Below are 19,104 nucleotides of genomic sequence, written 5' to 3'. Positions count from 1 at the left end.
TACATCAACATGTTTTTGAGCAATTGAAAAATTATGTTCAGGTATGAAATATAATGAATAACTTTAAAAATCATTTACAAATCATCACATATCTTTGGTCAAAAATGGATATAACTTTTTAAAGAAAAACATACACTACTATGTTAAAGTGACTACCTTTGGATAAAAGAGTGTAATTAAGAGTAAAAGCAGACCTCAAGATGTCTGTTTTACTTACATCTTGTAAAAAATTTTTCAAACAGCATGTATAATTAATACATATATTAATTACATGCATTATTAGTTAATATACGAAAGTGAAGTACAATGCATGTAACTTAAAGAAGCATAGTAGATATAGAAAAATTGACACTGAGTATAAAGCTTTAAGAAGATGTAAGGCAAAAAAAAAAGTAATCAAAGAAATTATATAGACTATTAACTTTTACTATAAGCATTTCTTAGGCTTAAATTCTCGTACCCCTTTTCATATTTTGTCTCATTATATAGTAATTTTATATGTAAGAGAATCAAGGAACATATTAAATTTTAATGAAATGAGCCAACTTATATGGAACCAAGTATTCTTCCCAAACTGTAAAAATTTTAAAAATTAAAAAATTAAGTTTTTCCTGGGGAAAAAAACAATGAACAATTGATACCCACAACAATATGGACAAATCTCAAATGCATATGCTAAGTGAAAGGAGACAGGCTAAAAAACTATATTGTAATAAATTAAATTATATGATATTTTGGAAAAGGCAAAAATATAGGGAAAGAAAAGGATCAGGGTCAACATTGATCTGGCGGAGGTAAGCTACAATGAGGTATAAGGGAATGATTTCAGGTGATGAATCAATCTGTGTTAGGATTGTAGTTATGGGTATACAACATGTACATTTGTCAAAATTCAAAGAATTGCACAATTAAAAATGAATTTGCACTATATGAGTTATATCTTATTTCAAAAAATTTTAAACAAGTAGATTCCCTACCTTCAAACACCGGGCCCTTGGAAACTATAATGGAGTAACAAAAACAAAATCCAGAACATTGAACTGACCTAAAATTCTCCATTTTAATTAGCATCAAGTTCGGGATACTATCAATTTCAGAAGCGTTCCAGTTAACAATTGTCACTTAACAAAAGCAATTACTCATTTTCTTTTTAAATATATTTTTTATTTTTTAAAAAGATACCTAGATTACACAAAATGTTACATAAAAAAATATAAGTGATACCCATGTGCTGCACTCCCCACACCTACCACCCTTCCCCACATTAGCAACCTCTTTCATTAGTGTGGTACATTTATTGCAATTGATGAACACATTTGAAGCATTGCCACACAGCATAGATTATAGTTTATGTTGTAGTTTATACTCTCTCCCACACAGTTCTGTAGGTTATGGCAGGATATATAATGGTCTGTATCTGTCATTGCAATGTTATACTGGACAATACCAAGTCCCAAAAATGTCCCCATATTACACCTCTTTTTCTCTCTTCCTGCCTTCAGCACCTCCAGTGGCCACTGTCTCCACATAAAAGCCATAATTTCTTCCATTGATAGAATCCCAATAAGACTATAGTAGAATACCAGTAAGTCTACTGTCGTCCATATTTTATCCCCCAATCCTGAGAATTCTGGGATGGTGGTGTCCACTCCACCACTAATTGGGAGGGGTTTTGATCCCACATCACTGAAGGATGGGAATCTCTTGCTTGCAGTTGTAGATTCTCTTGGTTCCTTGGTGTGGCTGTTGTCCATCCTCACTCCCTTGTTAGTTGTCCTGGGTGAGTCCAATCAACTGGAGAGTAGTGTTGCAATGTCTCTGAGGTTCAGCACCCAGCTGGCACATGGACAGCTCAAAGATTCAAGTCTCTTTGGATGTACACCTACCAACTCCTGCACCAACCATAGGGTTAAAGAGGGACAGAAAAGGCACATGTAGAGAAGTCACAAGTGAGTCCAACTCTGTCACACTCAGAAGCACAAACTCCAAAGTAGGACCCACTGGTGAGGCACCAAACTCCAGAGCTATCTGCCATGACCATAGACCTGGATATCTCCAGAGCCCTCAGGAGCCCCACTATTTGGGGTAGCATCTACTTTGGCAGTCTATGAGATCCTGCTGAGATGTGTATAAGCCTTACCTCTTAGAATGACCTTCTGACTCACTTTGACATCTCTTAGCCATATAAACTCATTTGTCTTTACCTCCCCGCCCCCCCCCTTTTCAAGGTCTTTTTCAAGTTGCATCACCAGTTAGTGATTGGTAGTAATCCCTTGGCACCAGGGAGGCTCATCCTTGGGAGACATGTCCCATGCTGGGGGGAAGGCAATGTGTTTACATGCTGAGTTTGACTTAGAGGGTGGCCACATTTGAACAACATGGAGGTTCTCAGGAGATAAGTCCTAGACACTCTGTGGCTCTAGGCCTAGTTCAAACTACAATGTAAACTATAATCCATGTGGTGCAGCAGTGCTTCAAAATGTATTCACCAAAGGCAATGAATGTGCCACAATGATGAAAGAGATTGTTGATGTGGAAAGAGTGAGGGGATGGGGTGTGGGGTATGTAAGAACCTCATCTTTTTTAATGTAATTTTTTTTTTGTGATTTATATCTTTAAAAAAAGACAATTTAATTAAATACATAAATAAATCAAAATAAAATAGCCAAATACAACTAACAGGAAAATGAAATAATAACAATAGTTTTAAAAATAGGAAATAAAATACAAAAAAATAAAAAAAGTAAAAAATAATTTGGGATAATAAATAATGAAAAAATATAAAAGATTTTTTTGACATTTTACCTTTCATCATTGTAATATCTATTGCCCTGTATGTACAGTGGCATTTTCTTCCATTTATTTCCCCAATGTCTTATTTTTTCCATTTTGTCTTCATAGGTTTTAGGTCACAGCAAAGTCACATTCAGAATATAGGGGACTCCCATATATCCAATAGCCTCCTCCTTTTCCCCCTTTCCCTATTAATAACATTTTATATGGGGATGATACATTTGTCATAACTGATGTACAAATATTAAAATATCTCTACCAACCATGATCAGTAGTTTACATTAAAGTTTACATTTTGGACTATATACTTATAAATTTTGATGAAACTTAACTCGGCCTGTATCCATCATTGTAAGATCATGTAGAACACTTCCATCACTCTCGAAATGCCACCTGTTCCTTCTATTCTATTACTCTCTCCCCCTCCCCTCGGGTTCATGGCAATGACTAGGCTTCACTCTTTGCAGGACCAGATTCATAGGGCTTGACACTCTTGTCCGCCCTCCCCTATTGGACACTGCCATGCTCATGAAAGACTTCTGCTGCTCTATTTGGGAACATAGTGGGCCTCCCAAGGATGTGAGTCCAGCATCTTTCAGCTCAGTATGTGGGTCTGCATCCACAGATATAATACACTATGTCAAGACCCTACAGGTCTACTCCTGTGACATCCTGTCCCAAATGCCCTCCATATCCAATGACCTAAACCAGTAACCCTACCTTGCCATATTGTCAAAAGAGCATTCCCAACATTGTAGCTTCAATCACATTTCCACCAATCCCTAGTGCTCACTTGCTTCCTCCCCCAACCCTTCTCTCAGTTCCATGGATAGTTAAACCCACCCTCCATAACCCACCCCCCTGAAATACCTACACAGCATAACCCAATAGTATCATTGCACCTCCATGATGTCCCTCCACTGCATAACTACACACTTCCACCTTATTATAGATTTTATCCCTATGGGCATTGACTTACAGCCTTTTTCTGCCTTTCTATATCCTGAAACCAATCTTCCAGACTTTAGCTCTGTAAGTCTGCTCAATTTGCTTGATTCATATCAGTGAGGTCATGTAATAGTTTCTCCTTCAGTTCCTGGCTTCCTTCACTCAACATAGGTCCTCAAGATTCATCCATGTTATCTCCTGTATTAATATTGTATTCCTTCTTACAGCTGAGTAATAAGCCATTGTATGTATATACCTCAAATTGTTTATCCATTCATCTGTTCATGGGCATTTGGGTTGATTCCAAATTTTGACAATAGTGAATAATGTTGCTATGAACATTGGTTTGCATATATCTGTTCATGTCCTTGCTTTCCATTCTTCTGGTTATATACCAGCAGTGAAATTGCTGGATCATATGGCAGTTCTATAGTTAGTTTTCTGAGAAACATCCATATTGGTAGAACCATTTTACTTTCCCACCAGCAGTGGATGAGGGTTCCCATTTCTCCACACCCTCTCCAACACTTGTAGTGCTCTGTTTTTTTTAATACCTGCTAGTCTAATGGGTGTAAGATGACACTGTAGTTTTGATTTGCATTTCCCTAATATATAGTGATGTTGAGCACCTTTTCATATGTTTTTTTTTAAAGATGTATTTATTTATTATTTCTCTTCCCTTCCCCCCCCACCCCCACCCCTGTTGTCTGTTCTCTGTGTTTTTTGCTGTGTCTTTGTCCACTTCTTCTGTCAGCGGCACGGGACTCTGTGGTTCTTTTGTTGCATCATCTTGTTGTGTCAGCTCTTCGTGTGAGCGATGCCATTCCTGGGCAGGCTGCACTTTCTTTTGCATTGGGCGGCTCTCCTTATGGGGTGCACTCCTTGTGCATGGGGCTCCCCTACACAGGGGATACCCCTGCATGGCAGGGCACTCCTTGCGCGCATCAGCACTGCACATGGGCCAGCTGCACATGGGTCAAGAAGGCCCAGAGTTTGAACCATGGACCTCCCACGTGGCAGGTGGACGCCCTAACCACTGGGGCAAGTCTGCCACCTTCATATGTTTTTTATCCATTTGTATTTCTTCTTTGGAGAAGTGTCTATTCAAATCACTTGTCCAATTTTTAAATGGATTGTTTGTCTTTATATTTTTGAGGTGTAGGATTTCTTTTTTTATGTTGAATATTAGGTCCCTATCAGATATAGGGTTCCAAAATATTTTTTCCTATTGAGTAGTCTGCCTGTTCACTTTCTTGGCATACTCCTTTGAGGTGCAAAAGTTTTAATTTATCTATATTTTCTTTCACTGCTCGTCCTTTGGTTGTGGAGGTCATGAAACCATTTCCTGTTACAAGATACTGTAAATGCTTCCTTACATTATCTTCCAAGATCTTTATTGTCTTGGCTCCTATATTTAAATCCTTGATCCACCTTGAGTTAATTTTTGTATAAGGTATGAGATGGCATGTCTCTCATTCTTTTGGATATGGATTTCCAGTTTCTCAAGCACCAGTTTTTAAGAGGCCATTCTCACCCAGTTGAATGAGCTTGGTGACCTTGTCAAATATTAGCTGACTGTATATGTGAGGATCTATATTAGAAATATAAATTTGGTTCCACTGGTCAGTGTGTTTATCCTTGTGCCAATACCATGCAATTTTGACCAAAGTAGTTTTATAGTATGTTTTAAAGTGAGGTAATGTGATTCCTGTGATTTATTTTTTCTTTTTCAATGTGTCTTTGGATATTTGGGGCCTCTTGCCCTTAGAGATAAATTTCATAGTTAATTTTTCCAAATCAGTAAAAAATACTGTGTTGATTCTTATTAGGTTGCATTAAATCTGTAGACAAGTTTGGGTAAGATAGAATCTTAATGATGTTTAGTCTTCTTTATCCATGAACAGGGAATATTCTTCCATTTTTTAAGTATTCTTTGATTTCCTTTAACAGTACTGTGTACTTTTTTGCATATGATATTTCCATCTTTAGTTAAATTTAATCCTAGGTATTTGATTCTTTCAGTTGTGATTGTAAATGGGATTTTCTTCTTGATTTCCTCCTCAGATTGCTCATTATTAGTGTACAAAAATGCTACTAGTTTTTGCACATTGCTTTTATAACCTGTGAATTTACTGAACTCATTTATAAACTCTAGAGGTTTTTTTTGTAGATTTTTCAGAGCTTTCTATTTATAGGATCACGTCATCTGCAAAGAGTGAAATTTTTACTTGTTTCTTTCCAATTTGGATGCCTTTCATACTTTTTTCTTCTCTAAGTGAGGTGAGGCAGGCTGAAGTCTGGCTGGCAAGCATAGCTGCGCCCAGTGGGGGCTATGCGCAGCCCACCACTCGGGTGTAGGGCGGCTGGAACCGGTGAACTGCCCTCAGCCATGGAACGGGTGCACTGCCCTCGGCCCCGCCCAGGCAACCGACACCGGCTTGCTGATAGCCAGCAGGAGCTGCCTACGCTCACATCCCCCCTCCCGCACCGTCAAGCCGCAGCACAAGCCGCACAATAAAGGGCAAGGAACTAGTCCCTACCAATCACTCCCAGTCCCGTTCCCCTTTCCCGCGGGTGCCGCCCCTTCACCAACCTAGAATCTGCCTCTTCCCCCCACCAACTGCTCGCCACCGCCAATCCAATCCCCCTTTGGCCACAGCCAATCAGTCCCCTGCTCACTCCCCCATAACCCTATATAAACACATGTACTTCCCTTAATAAATTAGACCTGCGTGCTCACCTCGTCTCCGTGGTGGTTTCTCCGCCAGGTGCCCTCCACGCCTGCGAGCCCCCGCAGGAGCCTAGGCCTCTCCTGCCCCGGACAGGACGTACCGACTGCATCTAAGTGCTCTAGCAAGTACTTCTAACACAATGTTAAATAGGAGCAGTGAAAGTGGGCCTCCTCTTCTTATTCCCATTCTTAAAGTGAAAGCTTGTACCATTTCACTATTGTGTATAATATTAGCTGTGGGTTTTTCATAAATAACCTTTATTGTGGTGAGGAAGTTTCTTTTTTTAAAAATTCCTATCTTTTGTAGTGTTTTTTATCAGGAAAGGATGTATGTTGTTGAATGCTTTTTCTGCATCCATAGTGATGATCATTTGATTTTTTTCTTTCTATCTGTTTATGTGGTGTATTACACTGATTGATTTTCTTATGTTGAAACATCCTTGCACACCAGGAATGAAACCCACTTGCTCATTGTGTATAATTCATTTGATGAGTTGTTAAATGCGATTAGCAATTTTTGTTGTTGTTGAGGATTTTAGCATCTAGGTCCATTAGGGAGATTGGTCCATAGTTTTTTTTTTCCTTGTGGCATCTTTGTTTGGTTTTGGTATTAGGTTGAATTTGGCATCATAGAATGAGTTAGGCAATGTTCCCTCTACTTCTATTTTTTGGAAGAGTTAAGCAAGATTGGTGTTCTTTCTGGAATGTGTGGTAGATTTCACCTGTGAAGCCATCTGGTCCTGGATGCTTTTTAGTTAGGAGGTTTTTGACGAATAATTCAATCTCATTACTTGTGATTGATTTGTTCAGTCCATTAATTTCTTCTTTCATCAATGTAGGCTGCTTGAGTGTTTCTAGGAATTTGTCCATTTCCTCTAAATTGTCCTTTTTGTTGGCATATAATTTTTCAAAGTATCCTTATGATACTCTTTATTTCTGTGGGGTCAGTGGTGATATCTCCCTCCTCATTTCTTATTTTATGTATTTGCATCTTCTCTTTTTTTTCTTTGTTAGTCCAGTGGTTTATCTTTTTAATTGATCTTCTCTGAAGAACCAGTTTTTGGTCATGTTTATTTTTTCTAGTACATCCTTATTTTCAGTTTCATTTAATTCTGCTCTAATCTTTGTTATTTCCTTCTCTCTACTTTCTTTGGGGTTAGTTTTTTCTTTTTCTAATTCCTCCAGTTGTGCAGTTAGGTCTTTAGTTTTAGCTCTTTCTTTTTTTTAATATAGCCATTTAAGGTTGTGAATTTTCCTTTCAGTAAAGCTTTTTTTTGTGTGTCCCATAGGTTTTGATATGTTGTCATTTTCATTCATTTCAAAGTAGTTCCTAATTTCTTTTGTAATTTCCTCCTTGACCCATTATTTGCCTGAGAGTGTGTCATTTAACATCTGTATCTTTATACCTAATCTGATTCTTTGCCCCTTACTGATTTCCAGCTTCATTCCACTGTGGTCAGAGAAATTATTTTGTATAATTTCAATCTTTCTGAATTCATTGAGAGTTTTCTGTGGCCTAGTGTGAGGTCTACCTTGGAGAATGATCCATGTGCACTTGAGAAGAATGTATATCCCACTGTATTTGGGTGTGGTGTTCTGTATATATCTATTAAGTCCAGTTCCTCTAATGTATTATCCAAAGTCTTTTTTTCTTTATTGATTCTCTGTTGAGATCATCTGTCTAATGGTGATAATGGTGTATTAAAGCCACCACTATAATTGTAGCAGCATCTATTTTTCCACTTAGTTTTTCTAGTGTTTGCCTCATGTATTTTGAAGCACTCTGGTTAGGTGCATAAATGTTTATGATTGTTCTTTCTTCCTGATATTTTACCCCTATTATTAATACACAGTGTCTGTTTTTATCACTTAACATTAGTTTTGACTTTAAAGTCTGTTTTGTCTGATATTAGTATAGCGACTCCCACCCTTTTTTGTTTATTGTTTTCTTGTAGAATTGTTTTCCAACCATTCACTTTCAGCCTCCTTGCACCCTCTGGGTCTAAGGTGGGGCTCTTGTACACAGCATATAGATGGGTTATATTTCCTTATCCATTCTTCAATCTATGTCTCTTGACTTGCTAGTTTAATCCATTAACATTTACTGTTATTATGGTCAAGGAATTATTTACATTAGCCATATTTCCTTACATTTATGAATGTCACATGTTGTTTTTATTTCTTTTTTATCTTTTTAGCTGCTATTACACTGTCTTCCAACTCTCTATTGTTTTCATTTCAACATGCAGAACTCCGTTTAGTATTTCTTGAAATGCAGGTTTCTTATTGATGTACTCTCTTAATTTCTGTTTATCCTTGAACATTTTGAACTCTCCCTCATTTTTGAATACCAGTTTTGCTGGATAGAGAATTCTTGACTGTAAGTCTTATCATTTTGCACCTTGACTATGTCATGCCACTGATTTTTTGTCTCCATGGCTTCAAATGAGAACTCAGCACTTAATCTTTTTAAGCTTCCCTTGTATGTGATGGTTCTCTTTTCTCTTGCTCTTTTCAGTATTCTCTCTTTGTCTTGAACATTGCACAATTTGACAAATATATGTTTTGGAGTAGCCCTGTTAAGATTTATACTGTTTGGAGTGTGCTGTGCTCCTGGACATGTGTGTCTATGTCCTTCAATATGGTTTAGAAATTTTCAGCCATTCCTTCCTCCAACATACTTTCTGTCCTCTTTCCCTTCTCTTCTCCCTCTGTGAGGCCTATAATGCATATGTTTGTGTGTTTTGTGCTGTCACTCAAATGCCTGAGTCCTTGCTGGATTTCTTCTATCTTTTTATCTATTTTTATACTATTTGTTTGATTTTAGATGTATTGTCTTCCATATCACTGATTCTTTCCTCTGCCTGTTCAATTCTGCTGTTATGTGTTTTTGGTTTCTTGTATTGTTCCATTCATCACCATCATATCTATTATGTTTTTACTTATGTTTATGACTACTTCAGTATGTTTTCCTAGTGTCATCTTAATATCCTTAATCTCTTCCTTCACTTCGCTAAATTGATTCATGATATTTATTTGGACATCTCTGTTTTAGTTGCTCCATATTCTGTATCTTCACCTGTTTTTTGGTTCATTGGTCCATGTCTTTCTGTTTTTTTTTGGGTTGTAGTTTTTTTGTTGGTGTCTAAGGATCAGTTTATCTTGATGCATTTGTTCAATTGATTAGCTTCCCTTTGTAATCTAGGGTATTATTATTATTTTTTGCTTTTGTTTTTGTGTGTGTGCTAAGTTTTTCCACATTGTCACTTTGTTCCTTTTATCCTATTTCCTTGTCTTTGTCTTTGTTCCTAGAGAATGCTTCCTCCCACTCAGTGGCTAGTGGGAGTCAGGGGGGTTGTGGAGGCTTTTTGGATTAAGTTTGGGGCTTAACCACCTGCTGTTTCCAGCTACAGGTGTGAGAAACTCATGGTTCTTCCTTGATTCTCTCCAGATCAATGCCCAGAAGCTTCCTGCTCTGTGGGTTCTCAAAGCAGCTCACGCAGGTAGGATTTACACCGTCTTAGCGATTTTTTTTTTGGTGAGAGAGATGGAGAGTGCATACATAAGGCTATGCCATCTTGCCAGAACCCCTGTTGATATCTTGATAATGTACTTCCAGTATATGCTTTTTGTTTAAGCCAACTCATAGAGTTTAGTTATAGCAGCACTGGCAAATATAGATATGTACATAGTTTATCTGGAATGTTACCATGTGCCATTCATGTAGAAGATATTCCTGTTCCTAATTCTGAACTTCTGCTTACACTTTCCCTTCACCCTCTAGGCTCCAAAAAACTCTCATAATTAAAACTGTCTAGATGGTGCTTTGGGAATTCCTCCAGATTTTTCAAGAGATAGGAATGGAAGTTAGAAGATGTTCTATTTTTTTTTTTTTTAAGCTCTGCAAACACAGAGCCTCAAAAAATTGGGTATAGACTCAGAATTGTTTCTCTCCACAGAAATCTTTATTAAAAGGTGAAAGATTTATGCGATCTGAAGAGAAACCAGAGTGTAAGATGTTCTATTTTTATCCCTCTCTCTCTTTTTTGAGTAGAGCTCTGTCTGAGGTATAAGTCCTGACTGCCACTGGTGGTAGAACCAAAATCTAGTCTGAGTTGGGATTTCTCTCCCATTACATCCAGTGTATAGGACCCATCATACCACAATGGCTGATGAGGTACAATAACATTTAAATTAGAACTCAGGCTTAGAAATCAGATCAGCCTGGGTTTAAAACCAAGCTTTATGAATTATTAGCCTTTAGATCTTGTTCAAGTGATGCTCAAAGTTAGTATTAATTTTCCTGTATATGAAATGTAAATATTAATATTTTCCTCATGGGATTGCATGAGAATCAGATGATATTCTAAACTTAGCATAGTGACTAATACATAGAGAGTGACTGTTATTTGTTAATCCACATGGTATTTACCCTAACTTTAACTCCTATAAACATTTAAGGGAATCTCAATACCATTGTCAGTTATTTTAGGTGAAAGACTGAACACTCATAGAGAATTTTTGAATTATTTTGTGTCTTGAGTCAGATTTCAATACAATAAAACTTTTTCCCCCTCTTAATTTCAGCATTTTCTGGAATCTTATCAAGCATAGAGAAAAATAAAGCTAGTCACATATATGAATTGATATAGTTTTTGCCATAAATTGGGTCTGTAGCACCATGAACTCTCATTTTCTGTATGGAAGATATCCACAGCAAATAAAGAGCCTTTAATTTATATCAGGCTGCATTCTAAGCACTGTTCATGCATTATCTCATATAACCCCATGACAGTCCTATGAGATTGGAACCTCATCATCCTTTTTGTATGATATGGGAACTGAGACAGAAAGAGGCTGAGAAACTTATTTAAGTTCTCATACTTAGTAAGTAGAAGAGACAGCTTAATGAGGTTAGGTATTGTACTCCAAAGCTCTGGCTTTTGGGAATGATTCCATTTTTTAATATCAGGCAGCAGTATGTCTGGCCTGCATGCATCTATCCTCAAGACATCAACAGTAGACTAATAGTTTTTCATTGATCTAGATTTTTTTTTCACATGCATGGCCCTTTCTTTAATTCTTTGAGACAGATATTATTAGGGTTGTTTTGTAGGCTCTGATTAGTTCATGCACCTGTACTGTCAAGACTATCACCTTCTGTGCTTATGTCCTAAATTCCAAGATCACTCTCAAACTACCTTCATAGAGAGTCTGCTTGCCCAGCCTAACTTGTTGTACATCCCATCCCACCATGGTCACTGATGTTACACCCACAAGAGAGAACAGATAGAATAGGTCTGACTGCCTTCTTTACTGAAGTTCCTAATTCTAATCCTTTAGGAACTGAAAGTTTGTAACACCCTTAAGTAATATAAATATTTCTCTGAAATCACACATGAAAATGTTGTTAAGGACAAACTTTTGGATTACTTGAGCCTGGAATAATTCAAAAGCTTAACTAGCCATACATGACAGATTGTGTTGGTCTATGCTTCAAGCCATGTGAATCCAGGATCCTAGGGACCAAAGAAGTGAACTCCAGGCTGAGCAAAGACTTTCTCAGAAGTCATAAAATAGATGAAATCAGGAACCTCCTACTCCAAGACAACTGCTTTTGCTGCTGAGTTCTTGATGTTGGCAATCCATAATTTTTCTGCTTCAACATTTTTTTTCAGTATTTAAAATCTGGTCCTAACTAGTCTCAAGTGGCTCTATATGCTTTATAGTCACTAAAGAGCAAAGGAGCAGTTGTGGGGGAAGGAGGCTTCTGGAAATATCTCCTCCAAGTAGCTTAAGTTCCCCAACAATTTCAACAGAAGCCTAAAGCTTTGGAAATTTTCCTTTTCTTTTCTTTTTTAAAATATATATTCATTATTTATTTTTAAAAGATACATAGGCCATAAAAATGTTACATTAAAAAATATAGGAGGTTCCCATATGCCCCACTCCCTATACCCCCCACTTTTCCCACATCAACAACTTCTTTCATTAATGTGGTACATTCACTGCAATTGATGAACACATTTTGGAACGATGCTACACAGCATAGATTATAGTTTACATTGAGGTTTAAATTTTCTTCTGGTCCATTCAGTAGGTTATGGCAGGACATATAATGTCCTGCATCTGTCCCTGCAATATCATTCAGAACATCTCCAAGTCCTGAAAATGCCCCCATTTCACACCTCCTTTTCTCTCTCCCAGCCTTCAGCAACTCCAGTGGCCACTGTCTCCACATCAGTGATATGATTTCTTCCATTGCTAGAGCCACAATAATTCTATAGCAGAATACCAGTAACTCTAATCTATATTTTATTCCTGCATCCTGAGGATCCTGGGAAGGCAATGTCCAGTCCACCTTTCAATTGAGAGGGGGTTTTGATCCCACATGGCTGGTGGATGGGACTCTCATGCCCACAGCTGTAGCCTCTCTTGGTTCCTTGGTGTGGTGGTTGTCCATCCTCACCTCCCTGTCAACTGACGTGGGTAAGTCCAATGAACTGGAGAGTAGGTGCTGCAACTCTGCTGAGGCTCAGGGCCCAGCTGGCACATGAACAGCCCAGAAATTCAAGTCTCCTGGGAATATACCAACTCCAGTGTCATCCACAAGTTCATTAAAAAGGACTGGAAATTTTCTGATTATACAAATTAGTTATTGGAGCTGGGATACTTGTGGACCACATTCACATGATGGTGTCAGCTTTTAGGGTAAAAATGAATTCTCCCCAGGAGTTCATATTTACCTAGGAAGTTTTTTCTAAGCAATTATTTCTGAGTCAGTAATTGAGGGAAAGAATTAAGGTAAAAATGCATCAATTTTCAAAGCAGCAGTTAGTGATGGGTCAATAACTGCAAACTCCATGCAAAGTATTCTTTACCGATAAGATACCTTGTCATAGATCAGCCTGTTGTTTGTCTAAATGTAATCAGAGAGTTAAGTATGACTAGTGACTTCTTTATTGGTATTTTTCTCTCAAGGTGATACTAGGGTCATCAGTTTAGAGGTAAGTAGATTTAAATATGTGTTGTATTATCACAGATCTTTATGTACTACGAGCAGCATATACAATATACTCATAAAAGCATTCACTTGCAGTATTATGGAACCAGACCATAGGAAAAAGGAAAATTTTTATTAAATTATTTTAATACTAATGAAGCCAATATATTCTCTTTATTAAAGAACTATGACCACAAAACTGATTTTTAAAAAGAACATAAAAATTGCCCATATTCCAAAATTTCAATAAGCACTATTAGTCTTCAGTGGCTTTTTAAGAATCCTTTTTATTATATATGTCATTTACACAGTTGAGGTTATAATGTAAGTCATGATTTATATTTGCATTTTCCACTATTATACTGAAATTACCTTTCCACAGCAATAATATTTCTTATAAATATCTTTGTTGTCCAATTGTATTACATAACTCTACAACACAATCCATTTAACTGTTTGCCTTTGTGTAGACATTTTGATTGAATTTTACATTTTCTACATTATGAAGAAATATTGTGAAACATAGCATGTATGTATGAGTTTTACCAATATTTCTTATTTAGACTAGATTCCTAAGAATAAGGATTACTGGATCAAGTAACTTAAGCAATTTTAAAGTCCTTTTTATATAAAGTCACATTTATTTCCAGAATACCTATTATCAATACACACTCAACAGCACTTAACCATAGACTCTTGTACATCTTCCTAATTTGCCAGTAAAAGATATTTCATATTTTAAATGCATTTCTTTGAGAGGTTATGAAATAGAGGGCATTTCAGATGTTTAACTTTTCTCATGAGAATTACTTTTTCATTATTTTTGCTTTTTTTGTAGTAGTGTACACACAACTTTTCTTTGTTTGCAAATGCTATATAACTGTTGTCTAATTGTTGCAAACATGTTTCAGATTTGTTCCTTTTTCAATAGTTGAATGCACCGCTTTTGTGCTATGTTTTATACCACTGCATATTTGTGTATTATGTCTCTCTCATCCAGAGATCAGTTATGTGTTTATCTCTGTTTTCTATTTTTGAGCAGGTTGATGCTTTATGTTTTTAACGTATGCATTTCTTTTTTGTTTTTATTATCCCTTAATTAGGTGGTGACATCAAGAATAGGCTTATTTTGGTTTGGGAGTTTCTCTTTGCTGTTTTAAAAATTAGAAGTTATAGGTTTACAGAAAAAATATACAGAAAATACTAAATTCCAATATGATCTGCTAGTATTATTAACATCTTGTGTCAGTGTGGCACATTTGTTACAAATGATGAAATGTTACTATTAATAGTATAATTGTATTATTAGCTAAATTCCATGGTAGACATTAAGGTTCACTTTTTAAGGGTCCAGTTCTATGTTTCCTTAGTAATTTTTATTCTAATAACATGTATACAGGGTAAACTTACTTTGTTTTGATCAATACCTATCAGTGGCTGAACAACTTTTATTATCTACATTGAAATAAACATAATATTCTTTAAAATATTGTTTATATTAATGCTCTTTTGAGATTTGACCTTACCTGTTTCTTCTTGAACTTATTTATATTAATCTCTTTTAAGAGAATCTTTGAAAACCAATAGACTTTTAAATCAATTATCAAGTTTAATATTTTAATATGGTCTGATTTCTGCAGGCAATTTTTTCCAAATATAATTTTCCCCCCAAACTTCTTTTGTTAATTCTTATTTCATTTACATTAACTCATGATTCATTTATTTTTAACTTAATATTATAACAAGGAATTATTTTAATTATAAGATTTAGGATATATGCTTTTCCCATTTGTGATCTTTTTTTCTTTCATTTTAAAGAAGTTTTAGATTACAGAAAAGTTACATTGAAAATATTGGGTATTCCCACATAAACCACCTATTAATAACATCTTACATTATTATGCCACATTTGTTACAGTTGATGGACAATATTGAAGAATTGCTATTAACCATAGTCTACAGTTTTCATTATGGTTTACACTTTGCACCATACAATTTTATAGGCTTTCACAAAGTGTATAATAACCTGTATCTGTCATTACAAAATCACGCAGAACAATTCCAATGCCCCAAACTGCCCTCTGTTTCACCTATTCTTCCTTCCACCTCCCCTCAGGACATCTGGTAGCCACTTTCTTCATATAAATATTACAAGCTTTTGCATTACTGCAATAATAATGAGTTTACTTTTGTCCGTGGTTGCATTTCCCCTTATGTTTTGTCATTCCTCACTCATGAGAATTTGGGGATCATGAAGTCCATCCTGCTTCAGACTGAGAGGGGTCTTAGACCTTATGGGGCAGATAGAAGGCACTGTTTTCCTTGTGGTTGTAGACACTCTGTTTTTTTTGGATGGGGTTGTCCTTTATCATCATTTTGTTGGTTTTCCTGGGTGAGTCTGATGAACTGGAGAGTAGGTGTTGGCTGTAACTCTGTTGAGATTCAGAACTTAACTGGCATATGAATAAACTGAACATTTAAGTCTTTGGGACATATATTTAATGGGTATAGTGCTGATTATATGTTCAAATAAAAGAAGTAGAAGAATCTTGTGTAGGGAAATTTAAATGAGTCTATCTCTGTTACAGTAGGGAAATAGGTTATCATATATTCCAAAGTAAGTCCCCTCCAATGGGATGCTAATGTCATGGGGTTGTTGCCTTGCCTATAGCGTCCAGATGTCTTTAGAGCCCTCTGGAACACCCCTGTTTCAGTCTTTGTTTACTGCAGCAGTTAGTGACATCCTCCTGAAATGTGCATAAGCGTCTCATTTATGAGCTTTTAATAATCATTTGGAGATGTATGGTGGTCTGTGTATAGTTAGGGGTCATGTAAAATGACAGCTTCTCACCAAAGTGAGAAAGATCCATTATATCAAAGAAAGACTGGGACAAGTCCTGCCTGGTGAGCAGGTAGGTGTTTACCAGGGGATTAGATGGGGCCTCGTCCTCAGTGATAGGAGGAGAGCTGGGTGCTTCTGAGGCTCCATATCCACTCTTTCACAGCACATGTCTATGGGTGGATGGGGTAGGCATATGGGGGGCATGAATCTCACTGAATGCAGTGTTGAGGAGGAGGCATTTTCAACGTTTCTCAGTAATCAGACAGCTCACAGAACAGATATTCTTACAGTTTCTAGGAGAGAGGTCTAAGCATACAAGATTTACATATCAGTCAAGAGTATTCTGTACTTCTCCTATTTCTCAAAACTTGCTGTGTAAATATCAAGAAATGAAATGCTGTTATGACTAGAAGAGGAAAGAGCTGGAAAATTTGGGGGAAAAAGCAAAGATATATGCTTCATGTAGAAAAGTGTATTTTTTATGTTTAGGATACAAATTTTGACATAAGAAATAATGACATTCTTCAGTTCCTCTATGCCTTTTGTCAATTTTCCTATCTAATATATGAAAAAGCTTGGGCTCAATAAGATTATGATCCATACACAACATCACACAGTTATTTATCAGTGAAAACAAAATATAAATATAGCCTTCTATCCTAAAGAACTCACTCTATCCAATCAATTATGTTGTTTTAATGCCCTCATACTAAATATGTATGTTTTCCGAACAGGTCCGTATAATGTTTCATAATCTTACTTAAATGAAGTGTTGAATTACAAAATACCCCTGAAATTTATTATGACAGAAGTTCCCCAAAAAGTAAATCTGAAGTTAGTAATAAATTTGGGGAATATTGCATGACATCAAGCTGTTTTATCCTCTTCAGGATACCATTCTTGCACAATTGTTTGATAAAGAATCTATGACATTCCTAGCAATTCTGTTTCAAAGAGGCATGCACTCACAAATGTCTGCCACTGTGTATCTTTTTGCAAACTCAAGTATTCACTCAGTTCTGTTGAGTCTGAAATGTGACTAATTGCTCCCTATTTTCAAACAGAATTGATCTGATGTTTGATAGTGGTCCTGAAATAAGTTCAACCTAAAAAAGTTAAAAAACTCTGTAACTTAGGATCATCAGCCTGAATAACCAGAAAAGAAATACAGGGAGGCAGAAGCTCATGAGTTCAAGCCTCTGTTCTTCCTTATAGGTCCTCTTTTTATTCCTCTTTTTCTATGTGAGAAAATATTGTGGCAGTAATTGGGAGAGGATCTAAGCATGTATCATTGCAAGAAATGTGCCTTACGTGAAAAGAACCATAAATAGTGCTTGTGTGTTTATATGTACGTGTAAAAGAGGGCTATGTAGTCAACCATGTATATGATTAAAAATATAGCCATACATTAAGTCTAGTTTGTCTGCTTGCCTTACCATCAATTTTAAAAGAGACAAATTACCTGAGAGTTACATCATTTTCTTGATCAAAATTGATCTACCACTATTGCACTGCCTGTGTTTTTTACAGATCATTCAATTATCCAAATGCAAGTCTGGACCAAGAAGCAAGTGAACAACGTGACTGAATTCATCCTGCTTGGCCTGACACAGAATGCAGATGTGCAGAAACTCTTGTTTGTTGTGTTTACAATCATCTATTCTCTCACCATGGCAGGCAACCTATTCATTGCAGTAACAATTGCCATCAGCCCAGCCCTGGGCTCCCCTATGTATTTTTTTCTGTCTTTCTTGTCCTTTCAAGATGGCACCTTCTCCTCTACCACAACACCAAAAATGATATTTGACTTACTTGCTGAGAAGAAAACTATCTCCTTCGGTGGGTGCATTACTCAGGTCTTTGCAATGCATTTCCTTGGGGGAGTAGAGATCCTCCTGCTCACAGTCATGGCTTATGACCGCTACGTGGCCATTTGCAAGCCCTTGCACTACATGATCACAATGAACCGGAGGGTGTGTGGCCTCCTGGTGGTCGTGTCCTGGGCTGGGGGATTTCTTCATGCTCTGATCCAAATTCTTTTTATGCTCTGGTTGCCCTTCTGTGGCCCCAATGTCATTGACCACTACTTCTGTGATCTTTACCCTCTGTTGAAGCTAGCCTGTACTGACACTCACATCTTTGGCCTCTTTGTTGCTGCCAACAGTGGGTTCATGTGTATGCTAATTTTTTCAATTGTTATTACCTCATATGTCCTTATTCTTTGCTCCCTGAGGTCTCACAGCTCTGAAGCTCGGCGGAAGGCTCTTTCCACCTGTGCCTCACATATTACTGTGGTTGTCTTATTCTTTGTGCCATGTATATTCGTGTACCTTCGGCCCATGAGCACCTTCCCTATTGATAAAGCGGTGACTTTATTTTTTGCTATGATAACACCCATGCTAAACCCTTTAATCTACACACTCAAAAATGCAGAGGTGAAAAGTGCTATGAGGAAACTCTGGAGCAAAAGAGTGATCTTGTGCTAACAAATCATGTAAATAGGTTAAAAAAACTATTCATATATTAAGATCAAGTGTGTCTAATGTATGGTTTTGCAGTCAAGATATGTTGGTATAAGTATATTTATCCCATTATTATGTCGACTCTTGAATGGTTCCCATTTCATTAATATTTAATTAATAGGTAACTATCTTCCAATTAGAAATTTCCTTGCATATTCAAAATATTGATCAATGAAACATTGGTAATTTAAAATTTCCACAGATTGAAATGCCCATTTCTTTAAAAATTGTCTGCATGTATAACTTCTGTATTCAATAGACCAAG

General features: G+C 36.7%; 1 non-coding gene and 1 pseudogene across 1 annotated transcript; one reads left to right on the top strand and one right to left on the bottom strand.

Moving 5' to 3' along the window:
- Nucleotides 1-33: 33 nt before the first annotated feature.
- LOC101427563 (olfactory receptor 4C5-like) lies at nucleotides 34-18,803 on the top strand (annotated as a pseudogene).
- Nucleotides 10,370-10,485, bottom strand: LOC111764014 (U5 spliceosomal RNA). Its single transcript, XR_002796729.1, has one exon. It is a non-coding gene; the product is annotated as a U5 spliceosomal RNA (small nuclear RNA).
- Nucleotides 18,804-19,104: the final 301 nt, after the last annotated feature.

Source organism: Dasypus novemcinctus, chromosome 10, assembly GCF_030445035.2.
Source record: "Dasypus novemcinctus isolate mDasNov1 chromosome 10, mDasNov1.1.hap2, whole genome shotgun sequence".
NCBI classification, from domain to species: Eukaryota; Metazoa; Chordata; class Mammalia; order Cingulata; family Dasypodidae; genus Dasypus; species Dasypus novemcinctus.
Note: the sequence above shows the minus strand (reverse complement) of the source record. Positions and strands in the feature narration are given on the sequence as shown.